Source organism: Sarcophilus harrisii, chromosome 5 (genome assembly GCF_902635505.1).
Source record: "Sarcophilus harrisii chromosome 5, mSarHar1.11, whole genome shotgun sequence".
Lineage (NCBI taxonomy): Eukaryota > Metazoa > Chordata > Mammalia > Dasyuromorphia > Dasyuridae > Sarcophilus > Sarcophilus harrisii.
The window spans coordinates 240,655,391-240,666,699 of record NC_045430.1 but is presented as its reverse complement, the minus strand read 5'-3'; the positions used below and the strand labels follow the sequence as shown (position 1 = coordinate 240,666,699).

The 11,309-nt window shown below is 35.4% G+C and overlaps 1 long non-coding RNA gene across 1 annotated transcript; it reads right to left on the bottom strand.

The window, feature by feature from the left end:
- Positions 1 to 2,311: 2,311 nt before the first annotated feature.
- On the bottom strand, positions 2,312 to 11,102 carry LOC116419294. Its single transcript, XR_004229561.1, has 4 exons — positions 11,059 to 11,102; positions 9,101 to 9,160; positions 7,127 to 7,225; positions 2,312 to 2,541 (listed from the first exon to the last, which is right to left on the bottom strand). It is a non-coding gene; the product is annotated as an uncharacterized LOC116419294 (long non-coding RNA).
- Positions 11,103 to 11,309: the final 207 nt, after the last annotated feature.

The window sequence follows — 11,309 nt, the reverse complement described above, 5'->3', positions numbered from 1 at the left end:
CCACTAATAATACTGTACAATTACATAATGCTAGGCTTTTTTGTTTTGTTTTGTTTTGATGAAAAGAATAAATAAATGAACAAATGAAAAAGCATTTACCAAGCACTTACAATGGACCCATCACAGGGCTCGGTGCCATGGTTGAAAATACAAAGGAAAACCAATTCTTGTCCAGAAGAATATTCTAATAAGAGACACAACACTTAAAAGCACTAATGGACAGGGAAGCCCTCTCATACCCATCAACTCCTTTGATGCTCAAAGAAATCCTATTATTTAAATTTTGTATGATTCCCAAGGCCTAGCATAATGATCTCCATGAAATAAGTGTTTAATTTGTTGCTAAATACATGAATATCCTATAAGCAACATCATCATCATCCTTAGGTTTTAAAGTGGGAATCTGAGGCTCAGAGAGAAGTGAAGTTAAGTGCCTAAAATCACAGGCTACTAGATATCAGAAATAGTTCTTCTCCTTCCAGATTTTTCCATTTCTTATTTTAAGTCTAGTGTTTTGTTTTGTTTTTTTCCCTTCCATAAGCACAGATGCTTTCAATGGGGGATACCAAATTCCATTAGACTCCAGAAAAGGAGTTCTTAACCTTTTCTGTATAATGGATTCCTTTTGGCAGTTTGATGAAGATCTCTTCTCAGAATAATGTCTTTAAATGCATCTAAAAAAATACAAAGGAAAATAATCATATTGAAAATGCAGCTGTCAAATTATTTAAAAAAAAAAAAAACCCAAGTTCACAGACCCAGAACCTTTGCTTTAGATTGAAGTATTTACACACACACACCTTGAGTCTTAATGTCTATATTTGACATTTCTTCTTTTAATAATATTTTACTTTTTTTGATTATATGTAAAGACAATTTTAACATCCATTTTTTAAAATTTTGAGTTGCAATTTTTCCTACCCTTTCTCTCTTCCCTTTTCTCTCTTTGACTTACTTCTAAAACATTTTTCATAAACTATATTTCTATGAATCTTAGATAGTTTCCCAGGGAAAAAAACTCCTTTAATAATCTGTCTGTCAATTTTCCCATCTTAACCTCCCTGTACCTCATTCTTCTGCCCCAGGTGGACAGGTCTTAACTTGTTTTTTCTGTGCTTTGTGTAGAGAGAAGGAAAAAGAGTTAGAAATGGATGTAAGAAAATGCTCAAAAGTGGAAGAAGCAAGGAGATGCTCTTTTCCAAAAAATTCTAAGTAATATGAAGAGATTTTTACAGGAAGCTGCTAATACCCTATTCATGTTCTAGGGAGAGCTCAATGTCTAGCCTTGCCTGACTCCAAATACCACTCTATTGAGCCTAAATCTCTTTAGAACACAAAAAGCCAAATTTTATTGTAATGTCTCCAATAACACTAAAATCTTAGCACTGACTATGTCTACAAAATATGCCCAAACATAAAGCTTTGAAACCTACCACTAAATTACCTTGCAAAAATCACTTCTCTCTGAACTTCATTTTTTAATCTGTAAAATAAGGGTTCTCCTTCTATCCAACGAGTAATCTCACTAATGACAGAGATTACAAAACTATCTTGCAAAGCCCATCCTATGCAACTCTTGCCCTTGCCCTCATAAAGTCAATCAAAGGGGTTCCATCTGATGTGCTGACTGGTCCTCCTCTTTGAAGGAAGATGCCTTAACTCAATGAACCACTGATAATTGCTTAAATTCTTGCTTAAAGTCATTGCTCATTTAAGCCAGGTTTACCTTCAAGAAAATAACTCATGAATGGGTTGTTGCACTGTATTCTACCAATTGTCAATAAATGAAAATGATTTCAAAAGTATAAATTGTGCTCATATTGTTTGGCAGCACATTACATATGGACTTTCTGGAGTTGCCAAAATTTAAGTTATATCAATGGCTGGACCAAAATTCTATCCAGCTCTTTTACAGAGCTAATAACATTTATAATAACGAACACTTACAAATATTTTATTTACTATCCCATAAATCTTGGGAGATAGGTGCTATTGTTACTCCCATTTTATAGATAAGGAAACTGAGGCAATCAGAAGTTAAATCACTTGCCCAGAATCACAAAACTAGTAATGCCTGAAGCTCCATTTGCACCGATGTCTATTTCAACTCGAGGCCTAGTCCTGTGTCTACTGTGACATTTGTTGTTTAGTCATTTTTCAGTCATGTTTGACTTTTTATGAAGCCACTTTGGGTTTTCTTGGAAAAGACACTGGACTGGTTTGCCATTTCCTCCTCCAACTCATTTTACAGATGGGGAAATTGAGGCAAACAGGATGAAGTGACTTGAACAAGGTCACATAGCTAGTGAGGTTAGATTTGAACCCAGGTATCCCTGATCTATGAACCACTTAACTTCCCCAACAGAGCATTCTACAAAACACTTATTCTCATGTTCTTACTCATTTCTCAGAAAATCTCTGCGAGTTAGATGTTATTAGTCCCATTTTATGGATTTAAAAAAATAGGTTCAAATTCTGGCTGTATCACTTATCGTATGAATGCCTTTAAACAAATCACTTCTCTGGGCCTCAGTTGTTCATCTGTAAAACAAATCAATTAAGCTAGATTATCTCTAAAATCTCTTGCAAAAACATGACAAACATATGAAAAGATGCTCCAAGTCATTATTAATCAGAGAAATGCAAATTAAGACAACTCTAAGATACCACTACACACCTGTCAGATTGGCTAAGATGACAGGAAAAAATAATGATGATTGTTGGAGGGGATGTGGGAAAACTGGGACATTGATTCATTGTTGGTGGAGTTGTGAACGAATCCAACCATTTTGGAGAGTAGTTTGGAACTATGCTCAAAAAGTTATCAAACTGTGCATACCCTTTGATCCAGCAGTGTTACTACTGGGATTATATCCCAAAGAGATTATAAAGAAGGGAAAGGGACCTGTATGTGCACGAATGTTTGTGGCAGCCCTTTTTGTAGTGGCTAGAAACTGGAAACTGAATGGATGTCCATCAGTTGGAGAATGGCTGAATAAATTGTGGTATATGAAAATTATGGAATATTACTGTTCTGTAAGAAATGACCAGCAGGATGAATTTCAGAAAGGCCTGGAGAGACTTACACGAACTGATGCTGAGTGAAATGAGCAGGACCAGGAGATCATTATATACTTCAACAACAATACTAGATGATGACCAGTTCTGATGGATCAGGCCATCCTCAGCAACGAGATCAACCAAATCATTTCTAATGGAGCAGTAATGAACTGAACTAGCTATACCCAGAAAAAGAACTCTGGGAGATGACTAAAAACCATTACATTAAATTCCCAATCCCTATATTTATGCACACCTGCATTTTTGATTTCCTTCACAAGCTAATTGTACAATAATTCAGAGTCTGATTCTTTTTGTACAGCAAAATAATGTTTTGATCATGTATACTTATTGTGTATCTAAGTTATATTTTAATATATTTAACATCTACTGGTCATCCTGCCATCTGAGGGAGGGGGTGGAGGGTAAGAGGTGAAAAATTGGAACAAGAGGTTTGGCAATTGTTAATGCTGTAAAGTTACCCATGTATATATCCTGTAAATAAAAGGCTATTAAATTAAAAAAAAAAAAAAAACATGACAAATATGTTCAATGATGAATAGAACCAGCTACACCCAGTAAAAGAAATGAGTACGAACCACTACATAGCATTCCCAATCCCTCTAGTTTTGCCCGCCTGCATTTTTTTATTTCCTTCACAGGTTAATTGTACATTATTTCAAAGTCCAATTCTTCTTTTGCAGCAAAATAACTGTATGGACATGTGTACATATATTGTATTTAACTTATACTTTAACATATTTAACATGTATTGATCTATCTGCCATCTGGGAGAGGAGTGGGGAGAAGGAGGGGAAAAATTGGAACAAAAGGTTTCACAATTGTCAGTGCTGAAAAATTACCCATGCATATAACTTGTAAATAAAAAGCTATAATAAAAAAACATGACAAATATGAAAATATGTTTAAAAGGATTGCACATGTTTAACCTATGTCAGATTGCTTGCTGTCTTGGGGAGAGGAGGGAAAAAGAGAGAAAAAGTTGGAACACAAAGTTTTACAGAAATGTATGTTGAACAAGGTTTTTCAAGTGTGAATGTAGAAAACTATCTTTTAATGTATTTTGAAAATAAAAAACTTTTATTAAAAAATTTCAAAAGAAAGGAACTATGCATATATTTTGAAAATAAAAGGCTACAATAAACTGGGAAAACATTTTTACATTTAAAGGTTCCGATAAAGCCCTCATTTCCAAATTATATAGAGAATCAACTCAAATTTATAAGAAATCAAGCCATTCTCCAGTTGATAAATGGACAAAGGATATGAACAGACAATTTTCAGATGAAGAAATTGAAACTATTTCTAGTCATATGAAAAGGTGCTCCAAATCAATATTGATCAGAGAAATGCAAATTAAGACAACTCTGAGATACTATGCACCTCTCAGATTGGCTAAGATGGACAGGAAAAGATAGTGACAAATGTTGGAGTGATGTGGGAAAAGTGGGACACTGATGTAGTTTATTGTTGATGGAGTTATGAATGGATCCAACCCATTCTGGAGAGCAATTTGGAACTATGCTCAAAAAGTTATCAAACTGTGCATACCCTTTGATCCAGCAGTGTTACTACTGGGTTTATATCCCAAAGAGATCTTAAAGAAGGGAAAGGGACCCATATGTGCAAAAATGTGGCAGCCCTTTTGTAGTGGCAAGGAACTGGAAACTGAGTGGATGCCCATCAACTGGAGAATGGCTGGATAAATTATGGTATATGAATACTATGGAATATTATTGTTCTCTAAGAAATGACCAACAACATGATTTCATATAGGCCTGAAGAGACTTACATGAATTGATGCTAAGCAAAATGAGCAGAACCAAGAGATCATAGTACACGGCAACAAGAAGATTATACAATAATCAACTCTGATGGACATGGCTCTCAACAACGAGATAATTCAAACCAGTTCCAATTATTCAGTAATGCAGAGCATCAGCTACACTCAGAAAGAGAACTATGGGGAATGAGTGTGGACCACAACATAGCATTTCCACTCTTTCTGTTATTGTTTTCTTGCATGTTTGTTTTCCTTGAGTTTTTTTCTTTCTTTCTAGATCCAATTTTTCTTTTGCAGCAAGATAACTGTATAAATATGTATACATATATTGGATTTAATATATATTTTAACATATTTAACATGTATTGGACTATCTGCCCTCTAGGGGAGGAGGTGGGGGGAAGGAGGAGAAAAGTTGGAACAGAAAATTTTGCAAGGGTCAGTGTTGAAAAATTACCTATACAAATGTTTTGTAACTAAAAAGCTATAATAAAAATAAAAATAAAAAATAAAATAAAAGGTTACCATTTAAAAAAAAAAAGAAGTATGAGCGGGAAAAAACTATCTTTACATATATTTGGAAAAATGAAATGTTATTGAAAAAAACAAAATAAAATTTCTTACAAGCCTAAATCTATGATACAGTCTCAGGGCTAATAGGTATCAGAGTTGAAACTGGACCCAGTTCTTCCTATCTCTAAGCCCAAGGTTCTTTCCACTATATCTCAAGGCATGTAAGTGGCATAGGGATTAGAATGCAGGTCTGAAAGTTAAGAAGAATTGAGTTCAAAAGTTACATTTTCAGGCTTCTTTTTAGTCCATGGAAAGCTCCAAAATAATAATTCTTCCCTTAACTGTCTCTGTTTCCATTTCACAAATGAAGTCGGGTACAGAATAGCTAAGGGATTAGCCTAAGGTGACATAGCAAGTCCATTTCTGAAAACTCCTCCAATTTTTACTTATAATGTCCCATCCACTACCTTAAATGAAGAATGAAGTTCCCTCCTAAAGGAGCAGATGGGGTGCAGTCAGTCTCAATTGAAGCGACGGGTTTCATACTTGAGAATAATTGGCACTAATTAATGTGTCTAACAGCTTCAAGCTGGCTGTACATTTGCACAAGTCCCCTAAAAGCTTCCTCTCAGCATCCTCTGCTGGGTGCCTAACAACCTCTTAGAAGTTCCTTATAAGTCCTTCAATAGTGTTGGTAGAAATATTTTGCCCAATACTTTGGAACATGTTAATGCTCTCAGCGGCTCCAGGAGTACAGAGACCATGCCTCTTCAGAGACTCAAAAGTTCTCAATTAAAACCTCATTCAACAGATAAGGCAATTGACGTATGATGGCTGTGTAAAGAGAGATTCACATCTCTTTTAATGGGATCTGATGCTCGGGACAAAGGGGTAAAGGAATCACCTTTTCATAAGATTTTACATTTAAAGTTAGGAAGCTTAGATCCATAATCCTGTGACTTTAGAAGTCATCCCAGTCTACCATCCTCCTTTTACAGACCTGGAAACAGAGGCCAAGAAAAAATGGTGGATTTGTCAGTCATACTCTACACTTAATACTGGAGAACAGGGATTATCTGGGTTTGTTTGTTTGTTTTTTTTAATTAAAGCTTTTTATTTACAAAAGATATGCATGGGTAATTTTTCAACATTGACCTTTGCAAAGCCTTCTGTTCCAAATCATCCCCTCTTTCCCCCCACCCCTTCTTCTAGATGGCTGGTGAACTATGAGTTTTGAGAACCAAATAGGAAGAGAGTATCAGGAAGCAAATCCAGTTTATTTGAGTCCCCTTTTCAGAGACAGGCCTAAATAGCCAGGATTTGAATTCCAGCTTGTCTGCCTAAAATCTAACAATCTTTCCAGCACAACACACTGCCTCCATGTTTGAATACTAATACTCTCCCTTTCCCTACCCCCATACCTTTAGCAATTATGTTGTTTATCAAAAATATTTTGATGATAGATATTGCTAATACATTAGTTCCTTTTGTTTCTGAAAAGGCTTATATTAAAAATGCATGTGTTTTCTGCAGAATGTTGTGGTAATGTTCTAACTAAAGTCATAAATCTGAGAATCAGCAATAAAAGTGATACAGTTTCATCCCTTCCAGTTCAAGAATCGATCTCTTCAGTCTATTTCCTGGTGCTGTGGACAATGTATTACTGCCTCTAATTATGTTCCCTTGGGCTTCATAAACAAAAGCATGAAAAACCAGAGAGGTCTTTCCTGGAAGGTGTCCTTTGCATACCTTAAACGGGGCATCTAGCATTCGGATGCATGATCCATGGTCATAACCCAGTGGAATATAGCAGCACAGGCTCACAGAGTCATTTCAAGCTGAGGCTTGCTTAGGAATCAATTCATGTGATCAGGAAACAGAAAAGGAAACAGGCCAAAAGAAATTGTGACTTTAATGAAGATTACCATCTAATAAGTGGTGTGAAAGGTAAAACTTGAACATAATATCTTTAACACCAAACCCTGCTCTACCTCAGAAGATATTCCAGGAAATAGATTTCCAAAATATAACCAGTCACAAAAGATTTGACAATAACCTGAGCCTGCTGAAGATTTACATGGCCTTAGGCAGGAAGAAGAAGAAAGAAAAAGAAGAAGGAAGAAGAAGAAGAAGAAGAAGAAGAAGGAGGAGGAGGAGGAGGAGGAGGAGGAGGAGGAGGAGGAGGAGGAGGAGGAGGAGGAGGAAAGGAAGGAAGGAAGGAAGGAAGGAAGGAAGGAAGGAAGGAAGGAAGGAAGGAAGAAAATAGAAGGAGAAAGAAGAGGTAAAAGAGGGGAAGAAAATAAGAATTAATAATCTACAATATTTTAAAGTTTATAGAGTGCTTTAATTTTGTCTTCTCATCTATTCCTCATTTTAAAAAAATCCTATGAGGTAAGCAGTATGGCTATTTATTATTATTATACTTTTTTTTTATAGATGAGTATGCTTAGGATAATAGAGAAGTATCTGAAGCAGGATCCAGATTCATATCTTCTGAACTCCATGCAATCTTAACACACTACCTAATTACAAAAAAAAGTTCCTTGATTTGGACAGTGCTTCTAAGAAATCACTAAAGTTTTTCAGAAATAATTAGTGGATTGAGTCTGTATCCCAAAAAGATCATAAAAGAAGGAAAATGACTCACATGTACAAAAATGTTTGTGGCAGCCTTTTTTGTAGTGGTAAGGAACTGGGAACTGAGTGGATGCCCATCAATTGGAGAATAGATGAATAAGTTATGATATATGAAGGTAATGGAATATTATTGTTCTTTAAAAAATGATGAGCAAACTGATTAAAAAAAAAAAAACCTAGAAATACTTATATGAATTGATCCTAAATCAAGAGAACATTGTACCAGGCAACAAGAAGATTATGTAATGATCAACTGTGATGGAAGGACTCTTTTCAACAATGAGGTGATTCAGGCCAATTCCAATAGACTTGTGATGGAGAGAGCCATCTGCATCCCGAAAGGACACTATGAATACTGAATGTGGATTAAAGTAGTATTATTGCTTTTTTTGTCATTGCTGTTTGCTTGGTTTTTCTTTCCTTTCTTGTTTTTTTTTCTTTCCCTTTTGATCTGATTTTTCTTACCCAGCATGATGAATATGGAAATATATTTAGAAAAATTGCACATATTTAACTTATATTGGATTGCTTGATGTCTTGAAAAAGGAGGAAGGAAAGAAAAATTTGGAACAAAGATTTTGCAAAGGTGTGTGTTGAAAGCTATCTTTTGCATGTATTTGGATAAATAAAATACTATTAAAAAAGAAATAATATTGAGTTCCAATATTTTATGACTTTCTCCCCTATAGGGCTCCCCTATAGGGGATCACAGTAGCTCAGGGACAAACATATCTTTCCCTATTCCTCAAAGGGAATAACTGATGAATAAAAAGATTGAAGTTCTCAAAGATCATTGCAATCTAGTTCTAGCCCTTAGGTCAATTTCAGGGCCTCTGAGGAAGTAGTCAGTGGTCCAAGTGGGAAGTTTTTCAAAGCACTATGGTAACTGGTAGCATCACTATCAAGTGTGGCCAGAGACTTCCTACTCCCACAAGACTAGAATACTCATTGAGTTGCTTAAAGAGTCCCAAGTACAGGTCTGGCTGAGTATCCACCTCCCATTTACTTAGGAACTTTCCTCCAATCACCTTTTTCCTCCTTGGAATTTATGTTTTCCATCTGCAATATAAAGATAATGCTTATTACCTTTTTCATGGGAATGCTGAAGAATTTATGAAATCAACATGTGTAAAGGCTTCAGAGTCCCTGGAAAACAGATTTAAATGTTGCAGCAAGTTAAATAAAATATGCTTTTATGTTTGAATTCCTTAAATATTTATGTTTCCAATATCATTTATTCAAATAGTACATGCTTATCTTCTCATATACATGATTCAATCCCACTTCACCTGGCTTCCTCAGTTATTTCAATTACCTTTTCCTCCAGTTTCCCATCATATTGTTAATGGCACATATATCTTTTTTTTTTCTGGTAACCAGATGCCAACAAGTAGATAAAGTATTTCGATCAAAAACCACATGATCAATTCACCAAAAAAAAAAAAAAAAAAAAAAAAAAAGGGTGAAATATCCTATGGGTCTCATGTTAACTCCTGAAGGGTTTGGAAAAATTCTTCTTGCAGTCTGGGGCCAGACAAAAAAGAAAACAAATCACTCATTCTCCATCTCTTAGGTAGTGAGGTGATATGGTACACAGAGGATCAGCCTTGGGAGTTAGAAAATCTGAATTTGAATTCAGATTTCAGATGTTTATTTACTTGCAGTGTGACTCTTTCTAAATCATCTAACTTCCTTGCTTGCAGGAGACTGACTAAGATTTAAAATTGCAAAATTGTAGAAGAAGTTTCCCCATTGGGACTTCGCAAGACCAGTGAAATCATAGATTTGGACCAAAAATACTGTTGGAATCTTATAGGATCACAGATTCCAAGCTGGAGAGTCTTAGTAACTCACTCAATTCAACCCAACCACTTGCCCCAGTTTTCCAGAAGAAGAAAGTGGCGCTCAAAAAGGGAAGTGATTTGCCAGAGACCACACTGGTAATAACAAGCACTAGAAAAAGATATATACTCCAGATCTCTAGTTTTAATTGTGATGTTCTTCATCCCCGTCCCATGGGTAAATAGAACAGTGTAAAGAGTTGGTTTGTAAAGGATCAAATTTTAGTTAAGTTCCTGAACTCTGGAAGATCCCTCCACAGATCCTGAAGTCCCACTTCTGATAGCTAAGAGATTCCTCCTGGAACCTTCCACTTTTCCTTGTTTTTGGAGGCAATCAGGCTTAGATGACTTGCCTAGAGTTGTATACTTAGTGCTTAGTATAGTCCTGGAATAAATGTTCTTAGACTTTGTATTTCTATAATGGCAAAAGAAAATAAGCAAGATTGACACCTTATCTGGTGACTCCCCTGGGACCAATTTAAAAGAATGTGTAGATAAGATTGTTGATTTGGACACTGTAAACTCCCTGAGGACAGGGATTATTCACTTCTGTTTCTGTATCCATAGCATCTAGGTACAAAGAAAGATCTTAATAAATACTTGTGGGGTTGATTGATAGGAAGAGTAGACCAGAACAAGTTACTTTAATGTTGGATTAGATCAAGGGAATGACATGGAAACAGGAAGACCTGAGTTCAAATCTGCCTCAATCTATTTACTAGCTATACAGCTTCAAACAAATCCCTTCATCTCTTTCCAACTCAGTTCTTCATCTGTAAAATGGGAATGATAATAGTACCTACGTAGCAAGGTTATTGTGAGGATTAAATGAGATCATTTTTGTAAAGCATTTTATATATTTTTAAAATATGATTTAAATATTAGCTATTATTATTATTACTACTACTATAATTTAATTTTTAAAAGCTAGAGATTTGTGAGCCCCAGAGGGGTTACAAGATTAATTTTTTGGTCCCATAACTAATTAGGTATAATTATGTGCACCCAGGTGTTTCTAACTTAAGCAATCTATTGAATGCATGATGCAACCTTCTGAATATTATTGTCATTATTCACTCTGTCCTATTATGTGAGAAGAGGAAAAGGAAGGGAACACAAATTAAGTACCTACTATGTATCAGGTGGGCAGCTAGGTGGCATCGTGAATAGAAATCAAAAAAACTCCTCTTCATGAATTCTTACCTGGGCAAGTCAATAAACTCTGTCTCAGTTTCCTCATCTATAAAATGAACTGGAGAAGGAAATGGCAAACCGCTTCGGTATTTCTGCCAAAAAAATCCCAAATAGGTCACTAAGAGATAGAAAGAATTGAAGAATGATTGAACAACCACTACATACCAATGTGGTAAACATTTTATAAATATTATCTAAACTAGAATATATGAGTATCTCAACATTCTAAATACCCAATGCAAACAAAACTTTCCAAGTCT